The sequence below is a fragment of the Neolamprologus brichardi genome, chromosome 7 (genome assembly GCF_056152115.1).
Source record: "Neolamprologus brichardi isolate AB-2024 chromosome 7, ASM5615211v1, whole genome shotgun sequence".
Classification (NCBI taxonomy): Eukaryota; Metazoa; Chordata; class Actinopteri; order Cichliformes; family Cichlidae; genus Neolamprologus; species Neolamprologus brichardi.
The window spans coordinates 54209887-54232580 of NC_142110.1; the positions used below are offsets into that span (position 1 = coordinate 54209887).

Sequence of the window (22694 nt, forward strand, 5' to 3'; positions counted from 1 at the left end):
ACGTATGCTAGTGTGCAGCCCTGTGTGTGTGTGTGTGCGCGCTCAAATGTGTGTATGACGCAGTGTACTGTGCTTATTTGCTCTGCTGTACTTCTAACAGTGTATGACATCTGCCCAGTACAGTGCATTTGTATCAGAGTTTCTGAGTGAATCGCCCTCAGATGCAGTCAGAGCTAATGTAGTGTAACAGAAGGAGGGTCGTCCTGGCCTGCTCATTTTCCCATCACCATTACTCCCAACTATTCACTTGCACTCTTGATTGGAGCTGCATTCCTCTCGCGGTGAAGTCAGCATTTTTTGCCAGTAAAATACATATAAATCCTGCATGCACTGCTCCTTGATAGTCGTGATCCCTAAGCGGGATTTTATTCTGCGTCTCACCACACTTTGACTCTCTTCACAGGCTTTTGAGGAGAGAAGAGAATTGGAGCTAGTCATAAAAACACACACTCCAGTGGCTTCTGTGTATTCTGTGGGCTGCTGAATTAGTTTTTCCTTTCTCTGCTTCCTGTAACAGATGGTCTTATAAACTTTAACATGACTTATGGAGAGAAAAAGATACACTAGAAGGACTTTAAATTCAGTTCTGCTGTTATTCAAAAACACACTTTTACATCCTAATGCTCTTCCAATATTGGGTGTGTGTTTTAAAACATGTTTCCCCCGCTCAGCACTAAATGTGGCATTAAAACCTGAGGCTTGTGCATTGAGCACTCAAACCTCCAGGTTGACCATACTGAGCTATAGCATTTCCTCACACATATTTCTCCAAGCGGGGTAACCTGTATTCAGTGCTACATATCTTTTTCCTCAGCTTTAATTACACTATAGTCAGACAAGTCATAGCAGCAGCCTCCCCCTCCAGTTGCTGTGCTGATCAATAAGTGGACTGAATCCAAAGCCATTGCTTCGTGTAAGGTATACTAGCAGGAAAGTGGTAAAAAAAAAAAAAAAAAGCAGAGAAAAAAGCAGAAATATGAGAAAATTATCTCATTGCCTTGCTGCTGTGCACACATGCAAACTATTCAACTAATCATCTTTTCATAAGTGAATTTATTTTATCGTTTCAAAAGCTAATTTAATTCTTTACGCTCATTTTAAACTTCTGGTTAAAGAGGTACATTTTTTTTGCTTTTTGTTTGCAGCAAATCAGCACAAAAAGAGTGTTTCCCCCTTGTTTTCCTCTTGAGCAGTCACAGGGCGTATTGTTTGGTAAATGTACATGCTGTTTGTCTAAATGCAAAGCTCAGGCAGACAGGATGAATACAACCTTGCTCATCTTTAAAAGTGCCTCTTTTTTCCTTTTCCTTTTTTTTTTTTGTATATCTTTTCAAAAGAAATGTATTTCTGATATTCAGATATAAACAGAGCCACTCTGGGGATGATGCTGAAATGAACACGGTGGCAGAGTGTACCATTACTGTACCAAGTGCTAAGATAGAAAAAGAGGGAGAGAAGCACGGGGTAACGTGGGAGAGGGAGGGATATGAAGTGAGGGACACAGTGCTTGGATGGGTAGAGTGGAAGATTTGTGTAGACAGAGAGCAATATGGAAGAAGATGATTGAGAAAGATGGACAGGGAAAGATGAGAGAGAGAATAAGAGGGTGGATGATTTAGAGACAGCAGGAGAGTGTAAGAAAGAAATAGGGCCAAAAAGCAGTGAAAGGAATGGAGACAAGCTAAGGAGCCGGTGACAGGAATAGTATAGAGGAGGTGTCATCGTCAAGGGTGTCCAAGTAAGATGCCATAAAACACTCCCTTATTCTGCGTACTGTCGCTGAAACCCACAAATAGAGGTGTGAGACACGCACACCAAGACTCAGACACTAAAGGCGCACTAATGCATTAACATCTCGCTTGGGTTTATTTGCCAACATTTTTTCTTTGGGTTTGTCGTGTATTACAGGGACACTGGTTCCCCTTCATATTTTCTTTTGGAGCAGGAGCGGCAGAAACAGAATAACCATTGAAGAAATTTATGTGAACAGGTGTTCTTTTTCGTGGGTAATTTATCAGCCAATAAGAAGTGAGCATATGAAAAAATGTATCTGACTGAAAAGTGTATTCCCCATCAGTTGCAACTAGATCACTGTCAAATCAGTTGAAGTCCCTTTTATGCTAGCTTAGCAAATCTATGTGACTTCCTAGTAAATACTGGTTGCTGGGGGGAAACGTGTATCCACAACTGGTTGGCAAGTGTTTCCTTGCAGATGCTAGCATTGCATTTTTCACACAGTCAAACGTCTCCCTGTGATTGCTCTGGTCACTAGCAAACATTTGCAAACTACTCAGAAAGTGTTAGTGAAACTGTGAGAGGTGTGATGTGAAACAGAGAACGTTAGCATTTGGTGTTAAAGTTGTGCCTTTTGAAATGTTTATTGCAGCAGCAAAGCTGCTTTTACTCTTTGCAGTTGGTGTCACACTTTCTCAAGTTTCACTGCAGCCTGAGAGTTAATGGTAAGTCTTTGCAAAAAAGTCAGCATCTTCCATGCAAACTATGGCCAATCATGGCAAATTGCTATCGATCAAAGCTTTGGTGGACTGCTCTCTTTGCAAACAGTTTCAGCTGGCAACAGCCAGTAACTAAACCCCAAGCGGTCGGGGAATTCATATTTTTGCCTAGACGTGACGGTTTGTGTGCAATTTTATGCACAGTGCAAGTGGTACACAGCAACAACTAAAACAGTACACAGTTATTAAAGAATGTTATTAAAGGTTTCAAAAAAAAAACCTAAATATACTTAAAACACGTTAAACCTGTCTGTTATTGTGCACAGGTCTGACTGTTGTCTGAGTGTTTTCTTAGTTTTAGAATAGGCAGTTAGTCTCCTGTTTAATCAAACAGGAATATCCCTATTAAATTGTCTCTAGGTACATCTTAGCTTTTCTTTGCTGCTACCTACATAATATAGTAGTCATTTATGCTAAGTGAAGTCATTTAAATCCTCTAATGACATATTTCAAATTTGTGGCAGATGCTGCTTGTGCTCTGTTGCTTTTCCAGTATTTTCTCATAAATTAGGGCCACTAATTGGATAATTATGCTGTATTTTCTTTACCGACAATCAAGAGTAATATTTTTCACTATCATCTGTTTCAACACTAACTCTTCTTTGAAACCACAGAAGACAATAAGTAAACATAAAAGAATGAGTGAAGTACCCTCAAACACTTTAATGTAATATGCATAATACATACAGAATGGCAGATGCCTGTACTTTCTTATTAGTGAGTCAGTTTCACACTAACTCCTGCCTTTTGGCCAGAAGTTATAATCAAATATACATAACTTCTTTCTTTGTTCAGACTTTATTCCCTACATAACTAGGGACTGTCTGATCCCTGGAAGACTTAGTGCCTGCCTCCTGTCTTTCTGGCCACTAAAAGACAGGAGGAAGGCAGATACACTGTGGTTCAGGAGCTGTTACAATTAAAGCTAAACAGTGCTGACTAGATCATGCCTATGTGTCTGCAAAACCAGAAATGCTTTAGACAACTCATGCCATGCAAATCGACCTCTTGCAGATTAATTATATCTAAACTGCCACTGCATGTAACAGATGACACCATCTGCACATCAGTACAGTGCAGGCTCAGACACACCTACCATCATTGGTAAGGTTATACTAATGAAGATATTGCAGAGGAGTGTGAGCAGGTGGTGAACAGGAGCCAAAGAAGGGTCAGTAAGGCAGCTGAAGTGACACTCAGCTCAGGGTTTCTAATTGCTGTGTTGGGGGAAACATGGGGATATGACATGTTCCTACTTTGTTTGTTGCAGTATGGTGTGTGTGTTGTGCTGCTGTCATTGCCAGATGTTGTTATTTGTTAATAAGAACTGTAGAAAATCTGTTTTGGGGGTAGCATTCACTGAATGTGCTGATGGATATTTTCTTATTATTGTACAGTGACCCACACATAACACTCTTGTGATAAATGACACCTTAGTGCCTCAGTATAAACTGAGATTGGCTGTCATTATAGTGTAATTGGTTGTGAGGGTAATGTCCATACAAGGGGTGAGAGAAATATTTATGCTGATGCTGTTGTACTTGGCATGCAGGAGGCAGCACACACTGCACCCAATTTTAGTGTGTATTTCTGTGTATGCACCTAAATATTAGTTCGTGTGACACTGCAATGTGACATCAGACAGATGTTGAACTAGGGAGTTAAAGAGTTAAAGACCGGATAATGTCCAATTTTGGTCTCACATGCTTCTCTAAAGGGTAAATTGTAAACGTTCAGGGCTGTTGTGCATCTGTGAAAACACAAATAGTTTCCTGAAGTGTCTTCAACATGGGTTTACCAATACTACTGTGAATTTGAAAAGCTGCTATAGGTCTCTAAGACTTTTTCAAATCATTTCAGTACTCTTTTAAACAGTCAGCATTCCTCACTTGCTGATATCAGGATTTCAAGAACAACCCATTAAGCAGCTGTTCAATTGATTCCCATTAGAAAGAAATGGCCAACAGCAAAAACAAGAGCAATTTTCACCAACATTGAAACCTCAGCTTTGGCAATTACTCTGCTACTGCAACAGGGGTGCTGTGTTCACTGACAAGGAAGGTACATGACTCTTAGATCTTTTCAAAGAAGCTGCGATTCATCTTTTGGACATTAATAAACTGAGAATCCTTGTTAGGAGGATGAAACTTGCTGACACTTGTAGGCTTTCAACAGCAGACAGACCAGAGAGAATATAAAAGTACATGTAGGTGAGCTAAGAAACCAATCAGTCATCGAGAGTTCTCTTTTAAACAGTATGGTTAATATTCCCCCAGAAGTGCATGCATCTTTCTCTGCTACATGCTAAAATTTCATGCAAAGTACAAGAGGACAGGGGGGGGGGTTGGGTCATTCATACACCACACAACTTCAGGATAGCTGTCTAATTTTAAAAGAACACACACCATGCATGAAAACTCTCTGTTATTGCTACAGAAGTCTCATTCATGTCCCATCAGTAGCTAAACTAATATAATGTTCTCAGCCATGAAACACATCCAACTTTCACAACAATGTGAACAAAAGTTTAAGTGACCGCAGCCTGTGTTCAATCTTTGTTCTAATTTTTGCCTGTTGATGGCCCGTGATGTTTTCTACATCATAAACCAACACAAAGAAAACAGCTTTTAGTCGCAATGCATCACCTCAGGGACATTTTGCATGCTATGTTAATACATTTTAAGTTGTTTTGTTTTTTTGGTTTTTTTTGTTAATCTCATTTCTTGTCATGCTTTTTACATTGAAAAAATCAAGGTAAGTCAGTTACAGTTACACTGTGTCTGCATGCACACATGCACACACAGACACACACTAGTGTGACACTTGCAACATGACACCTGCTCTATCCCTAACAAGGTTTCGATCAAACTACTTTCGGAGATATTGAAATTTTCACAAAAAAATAAAAGAGCAAAACCAGTTTCGTGTAGGGAAACTAATTTTGATCATCTCACCCCATCTCGTTGGGGTCTTCCTTTCACTGCTGCACATTTTGAACTTCTGAAGATCTGCCATGTGTCCTGTCTGTTTCAACTCCAGAACAATTTAGTCACTAAACTGGCAGTCCAGCAAGCAGAAGGTGGAGTTGGTAAGTGGATTGCTGGAGCCCTAAAGCTGATTTTGCTGATAGATGTTCAGACCTGACCTGAAGGCCTGACCTCTGGGGCAAACTGTAAATTAGATTTTTTTTTTTCATCCAGCACAGACTGTGGTGCTGTGTCGCCTGTTTGTCATCTCTCTACCACCATCAGCAAAGGAATCATATGATATACAGATATTATGAACTCTATGACAGTGAGTGTGCCACATCTCCTGGGACCAGTTGAAGTTGTGGATGGCGTGACAGCATTAAGGCAGAGAGGCAGAGAGGAGAATGGAGACAAAAGAGGAGGCCTGTTTGGGATGTGAGTGATAGATGGCGTGGCCAGGGAAATGGTCTGGAAGAGAATGCTGCGTCAAGCAGTCAACTGGCCAGGCATCGATTTAATCTTGTGCACTCTCCTGATTTGACCGCGTTACAGAGAGATTGAAAAGCCTAAGTGGATGTGGGCCTCTGTTCACTCACCTGAGCACACAGCACTGATAAGAGCACAATGAAGCTAGAAGCAGGTTGAAACACTGGCCGAAAAACAATGGGGGTAGAACATCACAAGACACAGGGTAAGACAGTTGTTTCAGGCCTGCTAACAAGCAGCTAAATCCACTAGAGGGGCCACTCTATCGATTTATACCAGGGTTGGAGAAGTCACAAAGCTTATGCAATTGGATCTTGCGTATCCAATGGATTTTGACTCAGATATCTACAGAGATCCCTCTGGCTCAGAGACTATTGATTGGGCTTAAAAGAGTTTATCTAATGAATATTCTAAATGGTGTGCTAACCGTGAAGCATGTGTGTTTTGAATAAGTTTGATGGATTCTAATAAAGCATGAGGACTATCCTGTGGTCTGTTTATGTATAGCAGAGGGAAATTGATATTGATCCCACAACCATCCATGGTTTCTGTGCTACATGGCACTGCTTCTTTGATCTTTGCTGACCCTCTGCAGCCTCCAGTATAGGCGTTCAAATGTCACAAAGTAATCTTTAATTTAAAGAGAAGTTGTTCACGAATAGCATTAAATGTAAATGATCACATTTTGACATTTAGTCTGCTCACATTGCATTGTGGGATCGGTCGATGTTCAGGATTAGTTGTAATCCTGGGTATTTGGTGAACACATTCATTAATGGAGAATGTGTCAACTGTGGACACTTTTGCTGACTTATGTAGTTTTGGAAAATACATGAACATGCGCACATGCGTTCTGCAGTCACTCCGCTCAATAAACCAGGCTACGGTTCTTCTTCACCTCTCCTCTCTGCCTGCACATTATGCACTGGTGCACATGCAAGTAGGCGTGCAGACACACACTTGACAAGCTGCATAAGCAGGAACCTCACAGGTCGACACACCGTGGACCTCTCGCATGTTTTTAAGATTAAGTGGCAGCCTCACCTTGACCCCCCGTGACCTGACTGTTGTTATGAATGCCATCGCTGCACTCTGGGATCCCATTAAATGAATTGTCTGGGACAATCAAAACAAATTAATTTTAGTGCTATGGTCATAACAGGCTTCTATTTTCATGTAGATAATGACTGCCACATTTAATCATGATTGCTTATTGATCTGCTCAGTATCCTCAGAGCATTTCTCATCAAACTTATAAGCAAACAAACCCATTCCTCAGTTGTCAGATAGTGTAGAGTTATATAACTGCGACATTAGATGCATGACCAAAACCAGCATTTCCCGGCATCTATAAGAAATCCCTGTTTGCAAGTTTTTTGTTTCTCAATTCTAAATTGGGTGTTGCCTGCGATCAGCAAAGATTTGCATGCTTATATGGCATTATTTAAGCATTGCTTACACATGATTTATAAGGGGAACGGTACACAGTTGCACCTTCAGCAAAACTGCTTGTAGTCATATAGCTACAAACACATGAGGGAGCTGACCAGTAGATTCAACCCCATTTTTTTTTCCTGCTGTCCACTGACCAGAATACCAGAGCAACTGGGAGCCTTTTGCCTTTTGTTTTGCCCAAAGGCAACACAGCTGACAGCACAGTATCAAGCCAAAGTGTGTAACACACATGTCCATAGAGGAAATATATGGGTGGCATGTCTTAACTCACCAAGGTGTGAAGAACCACGTTTCCTCCAAGAAATCAAAGAGAAATCCAAAGTGTTTTTTCTTGGAGTGCTTTTTTCTGACACTGGCTTTGAGTCAGGTGAAAAATGGTTAACAGGCAACAGAAAGTTTTAGGCAAACCATGACCAAAACTCCAAACTTTAGCCTGTAGCTGCATCCACAATGAGCTGTTCTAAATTGCCAGTAGTTCATACAGGGTGCTCAGAGCTCCGTAGACATTACTGTCATCATCGTCTCAGTTTGAACATGCACAGTAAAAACATTGCAATTAATGAAAGAAAAGATCAAAATAGAATCGAGGCATCTTTTTTTCATTTTGTTTTTTTGTTTGGTTATCTCGCCAACATTTGTAAATAGAGACAGTACCCTTTAAAAGTAATGGGGTAATAGTTATTTCGCTACTGCATGCTTTGGCGTGATACTAGGTTGTAACAGATTCCTTAATGAGGCCTTTATGTGTGTGTGATAAAGAAACCAAGATGCAGTGATATGAAACTGAAGGCTAAAAGCTACTAGTTATCAATGTATCAGAACTGAGTCCTTACTGCCTCTGACAGTTGGTTGTTGCAGTGGGTTTATAGTTGCCATAACCTGTTAATTAAAGTCTAAATAAGAAATAGCCTTCTGCCTAAGGTGGTGGTAGATGTTATTTTCACAATATTCATCTGGACAGCTGATGGCGCAGCAACCTCCTTATGGCCGCTTTAGAATTTGAGCTGCCTTTACTCAGCATTCCCTTTTGTGAATCTCACACATTGTTATGCTGAGATAGCAAGCCCAGTGTATAGTTCGTGCTCAGCGAGGTAGCCTGCAATACCTGCGACACTGAGCAATGAATGTGCGTTCTTATTTTTTGTTTGTCATGCGTATTTGTATGGTGTGCACAGATAATCAGGTTACATAAGGTGGAATCTGGGACACTATGTGCAGAGGATATGCCACAAGGTGCTGAGCGTGCCCTGCTCCCTTGCTCACTTGCTCATTTGCTCATTTGGTTGGTTATTCGAAGTGAAGCATAATTTGTGTGAAAACAGCAAAGAGATTATGTTGACATACTTTTGCCATGTCCAGCTAAGCTTGACAAATTTGGGTATTCAGCCTTAAAAGATTTCAGTTCTTGTGGGGGTTTTTTCAACTTTTTCTCTGTTTCTTTAAAAATTCATTAGGAGTCTTTGGCATATTACACTGAGGTCCTTAAGTTACTTGGAAGCAAGGCAGGAAATAGTTCATTTGGCATGCGTTACTCAATGAAGCAGGCCTTTTCAGCTGCTTTGGTTTTCAATGAAATAAATTGAAAATTCAATGAAATAAATCCTGTCACCGGATAAGCTCGTTATGGTTTATGATATTTTTTTTGTGCATCTGAATGTGACTTATCGTATTAAAAAAATCAGTAGATAACATGCCTGGCAGCTGTCTGTATACTATATGATTTGAAAACATCCCTTGTTGAATTCCCCTTGTTTGTTATTCATGTTACCTTGATCACATGAATGCCATTTACTGAAGAGCTCTTTTTGGCTGAATCACATATTTGCCATCCACACAGACTGCATTACTGGGGCAGTTAAAAGTAATGTTTGAAGGCCTCCACTGGGACATAAAATGCAGGCCAGAATGGACTCCAATGCAGTGGTTTGAACCACTGGTCTATGCTCACAAAAGAAAATCAGAGACAAGGTGAGAGAACAACGCTTGGTAAGAGAAGGGTTGCAGGATAACATTACTTCCTTTCTTAAATTTTTAAGGGGCCATCAGAGATCTTTCCTTTTGGGACTCTGGCTGACATGGAAAAGCACTGTACAGATGTTTGATTGTTATAAATTTTAAATATGAAGAAATCAGACTACTTTGGGTTTCTTGGGTCAGCTCTCTACTGTTGTCATTCTGATTCTTTTACCTTTTATTTGTCAATATTGCCATATATTTGGGATTAACACCAAAAGTAAGCAGTTACGGGCTGTGGGTATGACTCAATTCTCCAGCAGGAAAAGTAAAGAGAAGTAAATTTCACTGAATGATTCAGGCTGATAATCAATATGACAGGAAGACTGTTTTTCCTGAGATACATCTTGAAGTAACATATTACAGTACTAAAGGATCCTGTTTTGGTATTGTTTTGAAAAATTCTACTGTAAGTCTTTTAGTTGCAAACCAGACACCGGTACCAGTATTTCACTGACAGAATGTAGCTTCAAATGATAAAATCTAACAATAAAATGAAAAAAATACTATTACCAATCCAATAGAAGTGTTTTATTTTAAGATATTGATTATGTGTAATGATTTGTAAGTCCTGTCACATAGTGGAGAGCAATATGGTGCAGTTTTTCATGTTTCTGTCAGGATGAACTGTAATGATTTATTACTTAATTAATGCTAAATGAAGTCAGAATTTTATGCCCCAAATCTTTAAAACTAATTTAGAGTCCAAAACCTTAATTTTTGTTAAGTAGCAACTGACAAATGTAAGCAGGCCGACAAAGTAAATAAATGTTAGGTTATAATCGTCATTACTTTAATACAATGACATTTGAAATGAGCCTATTTAGAACCACACAGAAAGAAGAAAAAAAGCTTTTAAAAAGCTGCGGTCCATTAACCACCTTGTACTTTATGACAGGCTAATCAATGATAATAAGAAATAAGTGCAGCAAATAAAATCTGAGTGTAATTTTTCCAGTCTCAAACATTTAAAATGGAAGAAAACAATTCTTAGCCTTGGCTCACATGTGGCCACATGGCATTAATTTATTGATAAATTTGTTCAATATTGAAGTACCACCACTCTCATTTGTGGTCAGCATTAAAGCTCTCAGGAAGACATGAACAAAAAAATGTGTGAAAAAGAGCACGAGCGGGTCAGTAGCTGGGGTTTGACTTATTTATCGCTCCCTCTTACGAAGTACACTCACATAGAGTGAGCTGTCAGGTTGCCGGTATGAATGCAGACGAGATTGTATATGCCACACAATGCCTTTAATTATGTCGCCGTCTCTTCCCTGTCAGAAAAGACAAAATGGATCAGAGGCCATAGGGGAAAAAGTAAGTAAGCAATTATCTTCTTTTGTCTGCCATTGCTGTCAGTCAGTGGAGGCTTGGATTCTAAACGACACCAATGCAAAAGCGGAACCTTAGCCCTGATAGATGATGTAATAATAGTGCTGCACACAACATTTTAATAAAGACACTCCATATCTCCATTTGTCATTTCTCAAAAGTGACTTGATTTGTCTTGTGATAAGAGCAAACTAAGACATTCAAGTCATCTAGTAATCTGGAGGCCTTCATATATTTCCTCCAGAGGTGCAGTTAATTAAATCAGGTGTGCATCTGTAGAAGAATAGGCATTACAAAAGCTCATGCCATGAGCAAAGGCTCGCTGATCTCGCACACAGTGCAAGTAATTTTCCACACAACAGAGAACAGTTGGTCATCTTGGCTTTGCAGCTTGTTGATTGCAACTTTTCATGTAACACCTCACTTTAGTTTCTCTCCCTTCCTCCTACTGTAGGTAGAAAATGGGAACACTGCATGAGAATTTATTTGCTGAATAAAAATGTATTAGTAGCTTGCTACTGCTGAGCAAGAATTGTATCAAAGCAATTACTCGTTCATTGCAACTCTTACTTCAAATAATCTATTCCATACAATGGAAATAAATGGGATGTATAATTTACCTCTTGTGTTCATTTCCATGTGTATGATTCATCATTTTTTTAAAAAATTAAATAAAATAAAGATCCATTTTTACCTGATGCTGGCTTTTAAGCTCAGCCCATCAGTTCATCCTCCATCCAGAAAAGAAAAAAGAAAGTTCCTGTATCTGGAAGGATCCCCATGTTAAAAGACTTCTGATTGGCTGCCTCTCATCAGGTTCCCAAGAGAACAGTGTCCATATGTGTGCGTGATATTAGTTGGACATGATGCCAGTGACTATGTCACAGTTTCTAGGACAGAGGTTTGTTTGTTGTTTGGTGAGCAAATTTAAAGTGAAATACTACAAAATATTAAATGAAAATGCTCACATATCAAGACACCATAATGAGTAAATTGGAACTGTCCATCACTGAGGCCCAGTCATTAGACGTTTTAAAAAGTCAAGTCGCAACTCTGACTCGATTTTCTAGGATTATCCCTGCACTCTGTGCAGATACACGTCTGAAGCTTATTTGTTATATTTTTAGTTTACACTTCTCATTTCTTTGGTGGAATAAAAAGCCTTCTAGTGGGATCCTTGATGAAAGGCATATGAGAATGTGTGTGGCATTTATTTGGATAGGTTTGTCCCCCCCTTCCTATATTAATCTGTATATAAGCAAAATCTTATAGAGAAATTGTTGATGGGATGGAGATTGGAGACTTTTTTTGTCAGTTTGACATTCAGGTAACCCACTTTTGCTTCAGCCTGTTTACTCTTTGATTATCGGGAGAGCTGAGGGAAGCACTATCTCCCGCCTGCCAAAATCAGCCTGGCAAGCTGTCACAATAGCAATGAAGACACATATACCACCCGGGTGTTTGTAGGTGACACACATTCATGCAAAACTGCAACTGTACGCACACATGCACTGCTTTGTTATGTTGAAGTGCACATAGTTTTGTTTTGACAACAAACTATTCCTGTGGTGCTTTAGAAAAACATTATATGTCTGAAGGTATTAAGAAATCATAACAGCAAAAAGCAGGCCACAGTTTCTACACAAACGTACCAAATTTCCCGAAGCTGCTTTGAAATGCCTCCCATCTATATATTAATATTCTGGCACACTTTATTAACTTTCATAAATTTAAAAAACAATAATTGTGTGCACAGGTGTGAATTTATTTTAGATTTTCTCTAATCCAAACAGACTCAAAAGGGTCATGGGTTTGCAGGAGGAGGACCCAAATGCAGACTCTTAAGGCAGGAGAATAAACTGGAAATGCATCTTTATTTAAGCTGGTAGAGTCCAAACTCCAAATAACAAGGTCCTTGCAGGGATCTTATAGTTCAGGCAAGGAAAACACAAGCAGCAAAAACAGGATGCAGTGAGAACGACTGGGGGGAATACACAACTATATATACACAAGAGGGGAATTAGGGGAAGTGAACACAGCTACAGGACATGAACAGAATCTAGGTAACAAGTCAAGCAGGAAATAAAACTAAATACAAAGCACAAGAGGCGAAGGAGTACCAAAATAAAGTGAGAACATAGACGGGGGACATAGACAAAGACAAGAAAGGAAAGGACACTTGAGAGGCTCCACTAAGCTGACACACATTTATCCTTTATCCAAAACCAGTTTTGATGTGTGTTTGGGATCATCGTCCTGTGGGAACAGTCCAATTTTAGACCATCTAGCTGTTGATTTGAGGTGAATACAAAGAATTTGGAAGTAGTCCTCCATCCTCATAATTCAGTCCACTTTGTGCAGTGTGCTAGGACCACTGGCAGCAAAACCGGTCCAGAGCATGATGCCACCAACGCCATGCTTGACACCTTGTACAGTGTTCTGTGTTCGTTAATACTCCTAACATACACTGTAAAAGAAATTGTGATATAAAAGTATTTTACTGTGTATTTTACAGTTTTGTAATGTTCTTCTAGAATATCATTAAATTCACATAAATTGACTGATTTTACATTTCAAATGTAAATTAACGTAAAATCACTGTAAATGTAATAAAACATAATTTTCTTGTTTGTTAAATGTATCTGTCTGTACATATGCATATGTAGATTGTTAAAATACATTCACAAATGTATCATAATTTCACAAATATCTGTCCGTTATTTGAAAGATTGAACTGTTAAATTCAAATGTAATGCTATGGAAAAATATATAAAATGATTCTTATAAACTTTTTTTACATCAAATAATTATTATTATTATTGTTATTTAGGGCGATCGTGGCTCAAGAGTTGGCAGTTCGCCTTGTGATCTGAAGGTTGCCGTTTCGAGCCCCGGCTCAGACAGTCTCAGTCGTTGCGTCCTTGGGCAAGACATTTCACCTATCACCGACTGGTGATGGCCAGAGGGGAATTATAAAGTGGATTATTATTATTATTATTATTATTCATATTACCGCATTCATTAACCTTGTTTATAGGTAATTTTATTGTTTAATCACATTAAAATGTTCCTAATTTAATGTTTAAAGCACTTAAAAAAGGCACAATCCCATGTAAAATTAGGGCAACAAACTGTATTGTCATTACTGAAAATAACCGTATTTTCATGAGAAAGTTATTTTCTGTTATTTTATGGTATTAATTTGGCGCCCCAGCTGCCGCAATATTACTGTTTTTTTAGGATTTTTTTTTTTTACGGTGTACCTCTCATCACTGGGACAAATTACCTTAGTTTTTGTCTCGTCTGACCATAAAACCTTTCTCTAGAAAGCATTTAGCTTTTTGATGTGGGCAGCTGCAAGTTTCAGTCAACTTTGAAGGTGTTGATTTTGGAGCAAGGACTTCTTTATTGCCCAATAAGATTTGACGTGTCAAGTTAAAAGACACTGTAGCACCTTCAGCAGTATCATATTTGAGCCTGTCAGGATAGAAAGTAAATTCTAACTTGTGAGCTTGTTGTTTAAAGTCATTAAACTCAAGTGCACCAGTGCTAACACCTGACCAGTCACTCACTAACATATGTGGGAAAAATCTTCATTGGGATGAGTAGTGCTTTCCCCCTCCTTTATTTTTCACCATCCAGGCGTCCAACTCCCTACTGCTACAGTTGGGCTGTTGTCCAAAAGATAAGAGTTTGGTCATACTGAGCAGCTCCCATGTGAGTGTGAAGCAGGGTATTGCTGATAAAGAGGAACAAGCACATGTTCTCTTGCTTTGTTCATGTAAATGTGAATTGAATGAGCTCAGGAATACTAGCACCTAAAAGAAGTAAAAAGAAGTGGTCTTCAGAGGCTAAAGTAGTCAATAACAGTAAAGAGTCAACATTTGTCTGTTGTTGTTTTGATTGGACAACATCTGGCATGCGCGTCTTTGTCAGTGCTTCAGTTGCACAGAGCACATTATCTGAGTGCGTGTATGTGTGAGAGCGTTGTGTCCTAAGATGACAGATGAGAGGTTTGCATCAATATTTGAACAAAGCGCTCTGGCATCTCTTTCGGCTGAGGCCATGCTGGTTTTAAGACTCTGAGAGGCAGAGCAGAAACATATTGCTTGTGTGACTCACAGTGCAAAGAAATTACAAGTTGGAGAGTAGATTTAGAGCTCCGGGCATTACTGCAGTCTGACTGAAGTCACTGTGAGACTTGCCTGGGGATAGGGAGGAGAAGAACTCTAGGGAGGAAACAGAAGTGTGACTTAAAATAATGGTATAAAATCCATCTATTATCTGTGGACCAGCGTTGTTAATCAAACTTTAGTTTGGCAAGTTATTGCCAAAGCTATCAATGGGTTGTGCATAGTGGAGTCTGTTTTGGGGCATAGCATTTATGTGCATCCTGCTGGCGCGCATAACACATTGGGTTTAACAGTTCATTACCTGTCATCTTGTCAGCGAGACACCTCTTGCAAGAGGCTGATGGGTTTTGATGTGGTTGAATCACAGGTACTAAACATAATCAAAATTTCACATGTTCCCGCCTTTGCGCCTCATTTGCCATTGTACCAGGAGATCAAGAAATCCTATCGCTCCATATCTATCTTTCTCCTGTGGCATACTTGTCATTCAAAAATCTCTGCAGAGATTTTTGAGTGGGAGTGTGGGGGGGGGGCTAAAGTAGTCAATAACAGTAAAGAGTCATAACTGCAAAGGTTGCAATTATGCAGTCAGCTATAGTTGGCTGAGAAGCATAAAACTAGTGCATTTTAGTTCAGACTCATGGCTTATGTGCATTTCCTGAAAATGCTAAACATATTTTTTTTTGTCTTCCTCCTGTACGCTCGGTGATCTTAGCAGATGCTCCCCCATTGCTTCTCACTATCTTCAACACCCACCTATCATCTGCTTCACCAATCTCCTTCCACCCCCATCTCCTCTGCTAGCTTCACCTCTGATCCTCAAACTAGACCATCCATCTGCTGCACCGATTTGCGTCAATAGTGCCTATGAAGACACCTCACTCTGGGCATATATAATTAATGCAGCGTTGACCATTGCCAAGCTGTATTTATTCATGTATTTACAAATACACATTAGCCTGAAAGTCAGTGTTTACACAAAGGCAAATAGCAGCAAATCCACAAATGTGTCTCTGGTTCACCAAGAAACTTTGCACCTTCTTTTTTCAAACTGTGACTGAAATGGCAGCACGGTGAAATAATTAACAAATAATTATGCCACTGACCCTTAATCAACAAATTTAGAATTAATTAGTATGTTTTTTTGTTAACCCGTGTACATGCAGCTGCTTCTACTTTTTTTTATCCTGAAACCTCTCGTGTGAGTTAATACCATTTCCTGTGTTTCTCTCCAGTTTGTTGTGTCATTTATTTGGTTTCCCAGGCTAATTAAAAGAGAACTGGGGATGCAAGATATGTTTTAGTTGTAATTATGTTACCAATGCTCCATCTACAGAACATTAAATGAGGTCCAGTTACTCATATGTAAGAATAATACAAAACACGAGACGTGCTGTAAAATGTTTCAGGCTTCGAATATTGGACAACACATTAAGGGAATGTTGCATTTTATTAAAGCCATACATTCTCCTCCTTTCTTTGTTTTTCTCCCTTTGTTTCCTGCAAACGCCCACACAGTCAAACACATTTTTCTCGTCTTTGCACTGTTGTCGTGCTTATAATCTCTGTACTGAATGGTATACGCCGGAGAATTGTTTTTGGTGCCTTACACCTGTTGGAAGTTTGAAATCAGAGGTCACACATGTGCCTCTGTGACAGAAAGCAATCTAATTCAATTCGCTTCAGTGAACATTATGCATGAGACAAGAGACCCAGGAGCCACAAAAGGGACACAAGTGAGTAAATGTGCATTTTAAAAAAAGCTTCAAAGTGCAGAGAGTGGTGATGTGGTGACAGAAACCGCAAATGTAAGTTCTTTTTCATCCATTATGACTCTTCCAAACTGAAGTAAGCATGCTTTGTGTGAATGAAGGAACACAAATTATCAAACCCGTCTATGTGGCACTTCATGCCTTGCTGTATATTCAGTTCCTCTCACTACAGCAGGAATAAAAAGTGCTTGTTGCAGTAAGCAACTTCTCAGGGTGACCAAAATTAAGGAAACCAGTTTTAACATAATTATAACGTTGTTAGACCAGTAAAATACAGAGCCAGAGTCGATGTAGCCACTGTCCAATATTACGGGCTATATTAGCTATTGGTATCAGTATTTACAACAGCCAATAAATAAAAAGTAAAGTAAAGAAGAGGTATGGAAAACTCCCCTCAACCATGTTATGAGCGCTGATGCTGCACTTTGCAATTTCCCTGTTGGCAACATGCATGTTTGTTACGCCACAGACTTAACAACCAGCTGATCCAAGCAGACACGAGTATAAACAAGTAACTAAACAAGTAGACATTATTGTTTTGTGTGTCTGAAAAACAAAACAGTAATTAAATGACCAGCATATAAGAATGTCAGATTTTTAAAATCATCACAATTGTTGATATCAGTCTTTAAATTCTTATATCAGTGGTGCCCAAAACCATACTGCAAAGACAGCAATGATCAGTTAACCCAGAAGAAAATATTTACTGCAGATTGTCGTAAAAATTTCAAGTACATTTTTCAGTTGGGGAAATAATTATTTGGTCATCTACTAAATTTGTATGTTTGATCATTTACAATAAAATTAAGAATCTTGAACTTTTATTGTAGTTTTATTTTGATGCAGAGAGAAAAAACAAAAAATGCATTACATAAAAATTATAAGCCCATCTGACTTAACAAATAACACTCAAACTTTTTCTTTTTTGAAAAAACTGAGCAATCACACACAGCACATCCTGGAAAACAGTACATTATAAAGCCGCCTATACAGCAAGAAGCTTCAGCTCAATAATGAGGAGACATTTTGGGCCATTCCTCCTAATTGTGTCATAGACTTGCGTTAAGCTCAAGACTCTAAAAAAAACAATTTTTTTGTGTTGGGTCTGTGTGTTCAGAAAGTATTACAACCACTTCCTGTTAAGAGCAGGGCTTTAGGTTCTGAAGGCAATTGGCTCCTTAACAAAGAGGATCCTTCTGCAATCAGTTCTGCCAGGAAATGGAATATACTTGCCATTTGTGAGCCATTCACAGGCTTTGTGTGGAATGTGGGTTGTGTCATTTTGTGTGACATTGCCTTTTTAGATATGTTCCCCTATGTGGATCATGGTAAGCCTTTTTGCACTAGATGCTGGGTGAGAAGAGGTCTTGTTGTTAACTTTTCGTTTCCATATTGATAGCTCGCTATGAAGGCTGTGAGCAAAAACAGTATAGTTTCTCCTCTTTCGTGATATTTTGATATAGAGACATGGGTTATTGCATCAGTGAATCCCCGGGAGCCAAAACTGAAGACTAAGTAAGTAAAGGTCAGAAAGGCTCTGCTTAAATCGGCCAATGTCAGTAGCATGCAGGTAGAAGCGGACAACACAGACAAATACCAGACAAACAAATATCAGATTCAGGCAAAGGTCACAATAAAGCGGGCACAAACTAGCCTAGCTCAGTGGGATGCTATAAGCCTACTGAAGACTATCTGGAAAAAAAAACTGATATGTTTAAACTGATGATAAAGGAATGAGCACCAGATGTGAAGGGAGGCTGGAAGGTCAAGTGATGCAGATGGTGGGGATATCAAGGTAACTGTAGGGCGAGAAGAAGTTTAAAGGTTTGGCATAGAGACACAAGAGGCTACTGGCATGCAAAACAGCAGAAGAAGTGCACACGTAACATCTGGGTCATGATCTGTAGTCTGAACTCTAAGGTTGGGGTGGAAGTCCATATAATGTCTGAATTTGATAAATTTCCATCCATCCATTTTCATCAATTTATCGAAGTCAGGTCACCGTGGCAGCAGGCTATGGAAGGTATTTCAGATGTCCTTTTTCCCAGCAACATGTTACAGCTCCTCCTGTGGGATCCCAAGGCATTGACAGGCCAGACAAGATACAAAAGCTCTCCAGTGAGCTCTGGGGTCTTTCCCAGTTTGGCTCACCCAGAAAACCTTTCAAAGGGAGCTGTCCTAGAGGCATCTTGATCAGGTGCCAAGAATTTGATAGGCATAAAACAAGAAACAGCAGGAAGAGGACATGTTGTTGGAGCCCTGTGTTTGTGCTGGCACAGTCAGAGTACCTACATGATCTTCAGCAGTTTGTGTGTCAAGATGTCAGTTTTCCATAGCTTCAGCTGGTGTTTGACATGGATACAGGAGAGCGATGGGACATTTGAGTGTGCTGAATGTAGAGGAGAATTTGGCAAACATCAGCTTGTCTTTCTGAATCACAGCTGTCATCTTTCTCTTTGGGAAACAGTCTACCACCCAAAAGATTTACCGAATTAGTCCAGTCAGTGAGCGGCTTCTCCCCCTCATTTTCTTTAGATAGCAAAAGCGAGGAATATATTGAACTGACAAAAGAGACCACACATTGCTTGTAATTTTGCATATGAGGAGATGGTGTGTTAAATTGAAACATTAACAGGTGTCCTTTAAAGATGCCTTAGAGCTAATGTTATATTAGCAGACTGTTTGTGTTTATGGTACAAAGGTTTGTTTGCTTGTGATGCTGATAGAGAGGCAGGGAGAGGAAAAGAAAAAGAGGGTGTTTAATAGAGCCATCACTCAGCCCTTTGGCAGTGATATCTTGTTTTCCTCTCAGAGTGGGCTAGATGTATCGGTGCCCCTTATGTGTTATTGCCAGGCGAAGGCATTGGTTGTAGATCACTGTGAAAACTGAGAAAGCACAAGGTGCACCAGTTCCCTGAATGACAGCGACAAGAAATATTGATAGGAGAAGATTCAGCCTGTCCTGTGAACATGCAGATGAACCAGTATAAAATCTGGCCACAAACTGAAAGAGTGCATGTTGCTAGAATGTTAAAAAGTATAACGTAATTTGAGCCAAATTGCAGAATACTTGCAGGAAGTAATGTGTGCATACCTCAAGCCAAGCCTGGTTTTATGTATGTGTGTGTGGACTGGACTAAAAGTTACTTCACCTTGCTTTGATTTTACAACCACTACCAGTTCAGTACTGAATGATGTAAGGTGTGTAGTAGGCTTGTGTTGCTCAGACCTATCAAAAATATATTTAGGGCCAGCTCCATGTAAAGAAATGCTACAAAACTTTAAATCCTACAGCTTACTGGCAGTGAGTGTAACGATTTAGGAGCTGGGGTGATGTAGGTTTTTCTAAAACTTAGTTTTCATGTTTCTTTGGCTGTGTTTATAAGATGAAACAATGCTGATTTTATTATCACTTTTGCACGATAATAAGGTTTAAGGTGAGATAAGACACCCAGGATTTTAAAAATCTTTAGAAATTTTGAGAGATTTATTGTTAATGTGGTCATTGCATTTGGATAACACATTATAAACATAAGGGGACCGAGGACTGCTCCTTGAGGAACACCTCAGGTTGCAGACCTACATTTTAAAGACTGTACCAGGATCTAGAAGCACTTCAACCCGTCTTCTCTAAAACAGCGTTAACAAGCAAAGAAGCATCCTACAGTATAGGCTTTGCTTGATGTTTGTGATATATGATCAGTAGTTTCAAGAGCAAATAACATAATCTTGCTGCGTAAACACTTAAGTCCTTGTGTTTCCAATTATACACCAGAATTTCCCAGCATTTTAAATCAGACCAGTTTCTTTTCCTGTATCTGTCTTATTATGTTCCAAACGGCTGAATAAAAACTGAAAACCTGAACAGACTACTCAGTGAAATAAACCCTGTAATACTTTGCTAAAACTTTACTAATGCAGATGTTGATGGTACAGCTATTAATAGCAGAGGCATTAAACTGCCATGTTGGTAAGCATTAGTATAATACCTGATCTATTACCAGAAGAGTCATTACTCTGAGTGCTGTTGCTTTATTTGACAGCGATTTGTTTGTGTATTCTTGCTCCCATCTATCATTTTCTGGATGCGCTCTCACGTCTATGTTTTGCATCTATCCAAACACAAACATGCCATGTCAATGTGCCGTTCGCAAAACAAATTGGAGCACTCTGTACAAGAAAAGCTTGCCTGCGGCTAGTCATTTTGAAATTAAAAGCATGTCTCTTTGTTCAGCTTCAATTCCAGGAATGAGGGAGAGAATGTGAATGTGAATGTGAATGTGTCGCACGGTGGGGAGAACACCAGGCAAGTGCTGTGATTTTCACAGCCAAGGAATCACACAGACACTTTTTATCTATTTCCCTCGATCAGGAGACATCCGGCAGGAAAGGTAGGAGGATTAGATTAGCTAGAGAGAGGAAGAGAAAAGGGGAGAGTGGGTTCTCTAATCCTGATGGGATTTTTCAGAGGTACACACATCACTATGGAGTGCAGTGTGCAGTGGGGAGTTGGTATCAGGAGGGGAGGTGTGCGGGACGGTTTGCCTCACTAAACCCTTCACACTTGCATGAAAGAGGTTCCAGCAAACTAGGGGATTAGTCAGAGTGTAATTACACTTGTGGGCCTCAGAAGTAGCAAAACGTGTGCCGACTGGAACACATCTCAGACGGGCAAAGGAAGAAGGGAGTAATGCCTGTTAATGTGTTGCCAGTGTCTGTTCAGTGAATTCTTAAACTGAATTAGCTGTCTTTAGTGAACACCAACAACTGACTCCAAAGCTGCTTTTATAGCGCTATCATTGATCTTCCTGATCAACATTAGGATGTCTGTATCTTGATCAATTTCAGTGAGATATTTATTGGAGTAATTACACTTAAACTTTTTTATAATAGCTATTTTTACTTTGTGGGAGTGCTGTCCATAAATTCAGTTTGCTCATTGAAAATAGTGTCTCATCACTCAAATTCTAGCTGGTTGTGAAGTAGTGTATATATTTCATGTTTAGCACTCTAGCAGGTTTGCCTCATATCTCAGTTATCTCGAGAAATTCCCGTAAAATTGGCATTCTTCACTTTCTAGCAAAGCTGTTTCACTGCTGTTTTTTGTTACCATTTTTTTTTTCAAAAAACGTAAGAAAATAATCTATATGTTGAGTCAACTATTGATGCTAACTGAAGCTCATTTACTAGGTGTTGACACTCTCTTGTTGTTTTTGCACAACTGGGCACCAACTTAATGTGACTGAGGTAGTAAAGACCACAAGTTGGGCTGGTTGCAGAAGTCCAGAGGAAGAGGATGAAATGAGGGAATGCAGAGAGACAGCTAAGTTAGCTTTATATGATATATGGATTTATATAGCACCTTTCTAATCAATTTTGAGCACTCAGAGCACTTTGTACTACATTCACCTAAACGCAATTACTTTTTCTACACCCAAGCACTATTATCTAAAATTCACATTGTAGATCCTGGGGTTCAGTGTCTGGCCCAACGATACTTCAAACACTGACTATTGAAACTGGGAATCAAGACCCTGACCTTATGATCATTATTATTATCATTATACGACACACTCTACCACCTGAGTAATAGCCAATATTATGGAAATACTGCATACTGTTAGGTTTTGTATTGTTGATTGTCATTTATGCTTAGAAATATCTACTTATATATGCTTAGAGTTTTATAATTAGTTTTAGATTGTTAGAGGTGTATAATCGATTGTGTAGTGATAGGATGTGTGATCCTTAATAATCTGCAAAGGCTTTGTGCGCATTCCAGAGTGTTCTGGCATCCACACCCACACTCTGGGAGCATGGAAGAGGTCGTACCTTCTCTTATTGTTTTATGGTAGGATAAACGTGGCTATATCTGTTTTAGGCTAAGTGCCTTTTGTTTAGATGAACTGTTGGACTTCCAGACCAGCAGGTTTAGGGAAGTCATTTATGGGGTCACACTCTGACCCCCCCCCACACACACACACACACACACACACACACACACACCGCACAGGCAAG

At 39.4% G+C, this 22694-nt stretch overlaps 1 protein-coding gene across 2 annotated transcripts in view; it reads left to right on the forward strand.

The window, feature by feature from the left end:
- The window catches only part of LOC102790292 (netrin receptor UNC5D-like), a 204851-nt gene that overhangs the window by 75618 nt on the left and 106539 nt on the right, over window positions 1-22694 (forward strand). The gene's annotated exons all lie outside the window — the stretch shown is intronic.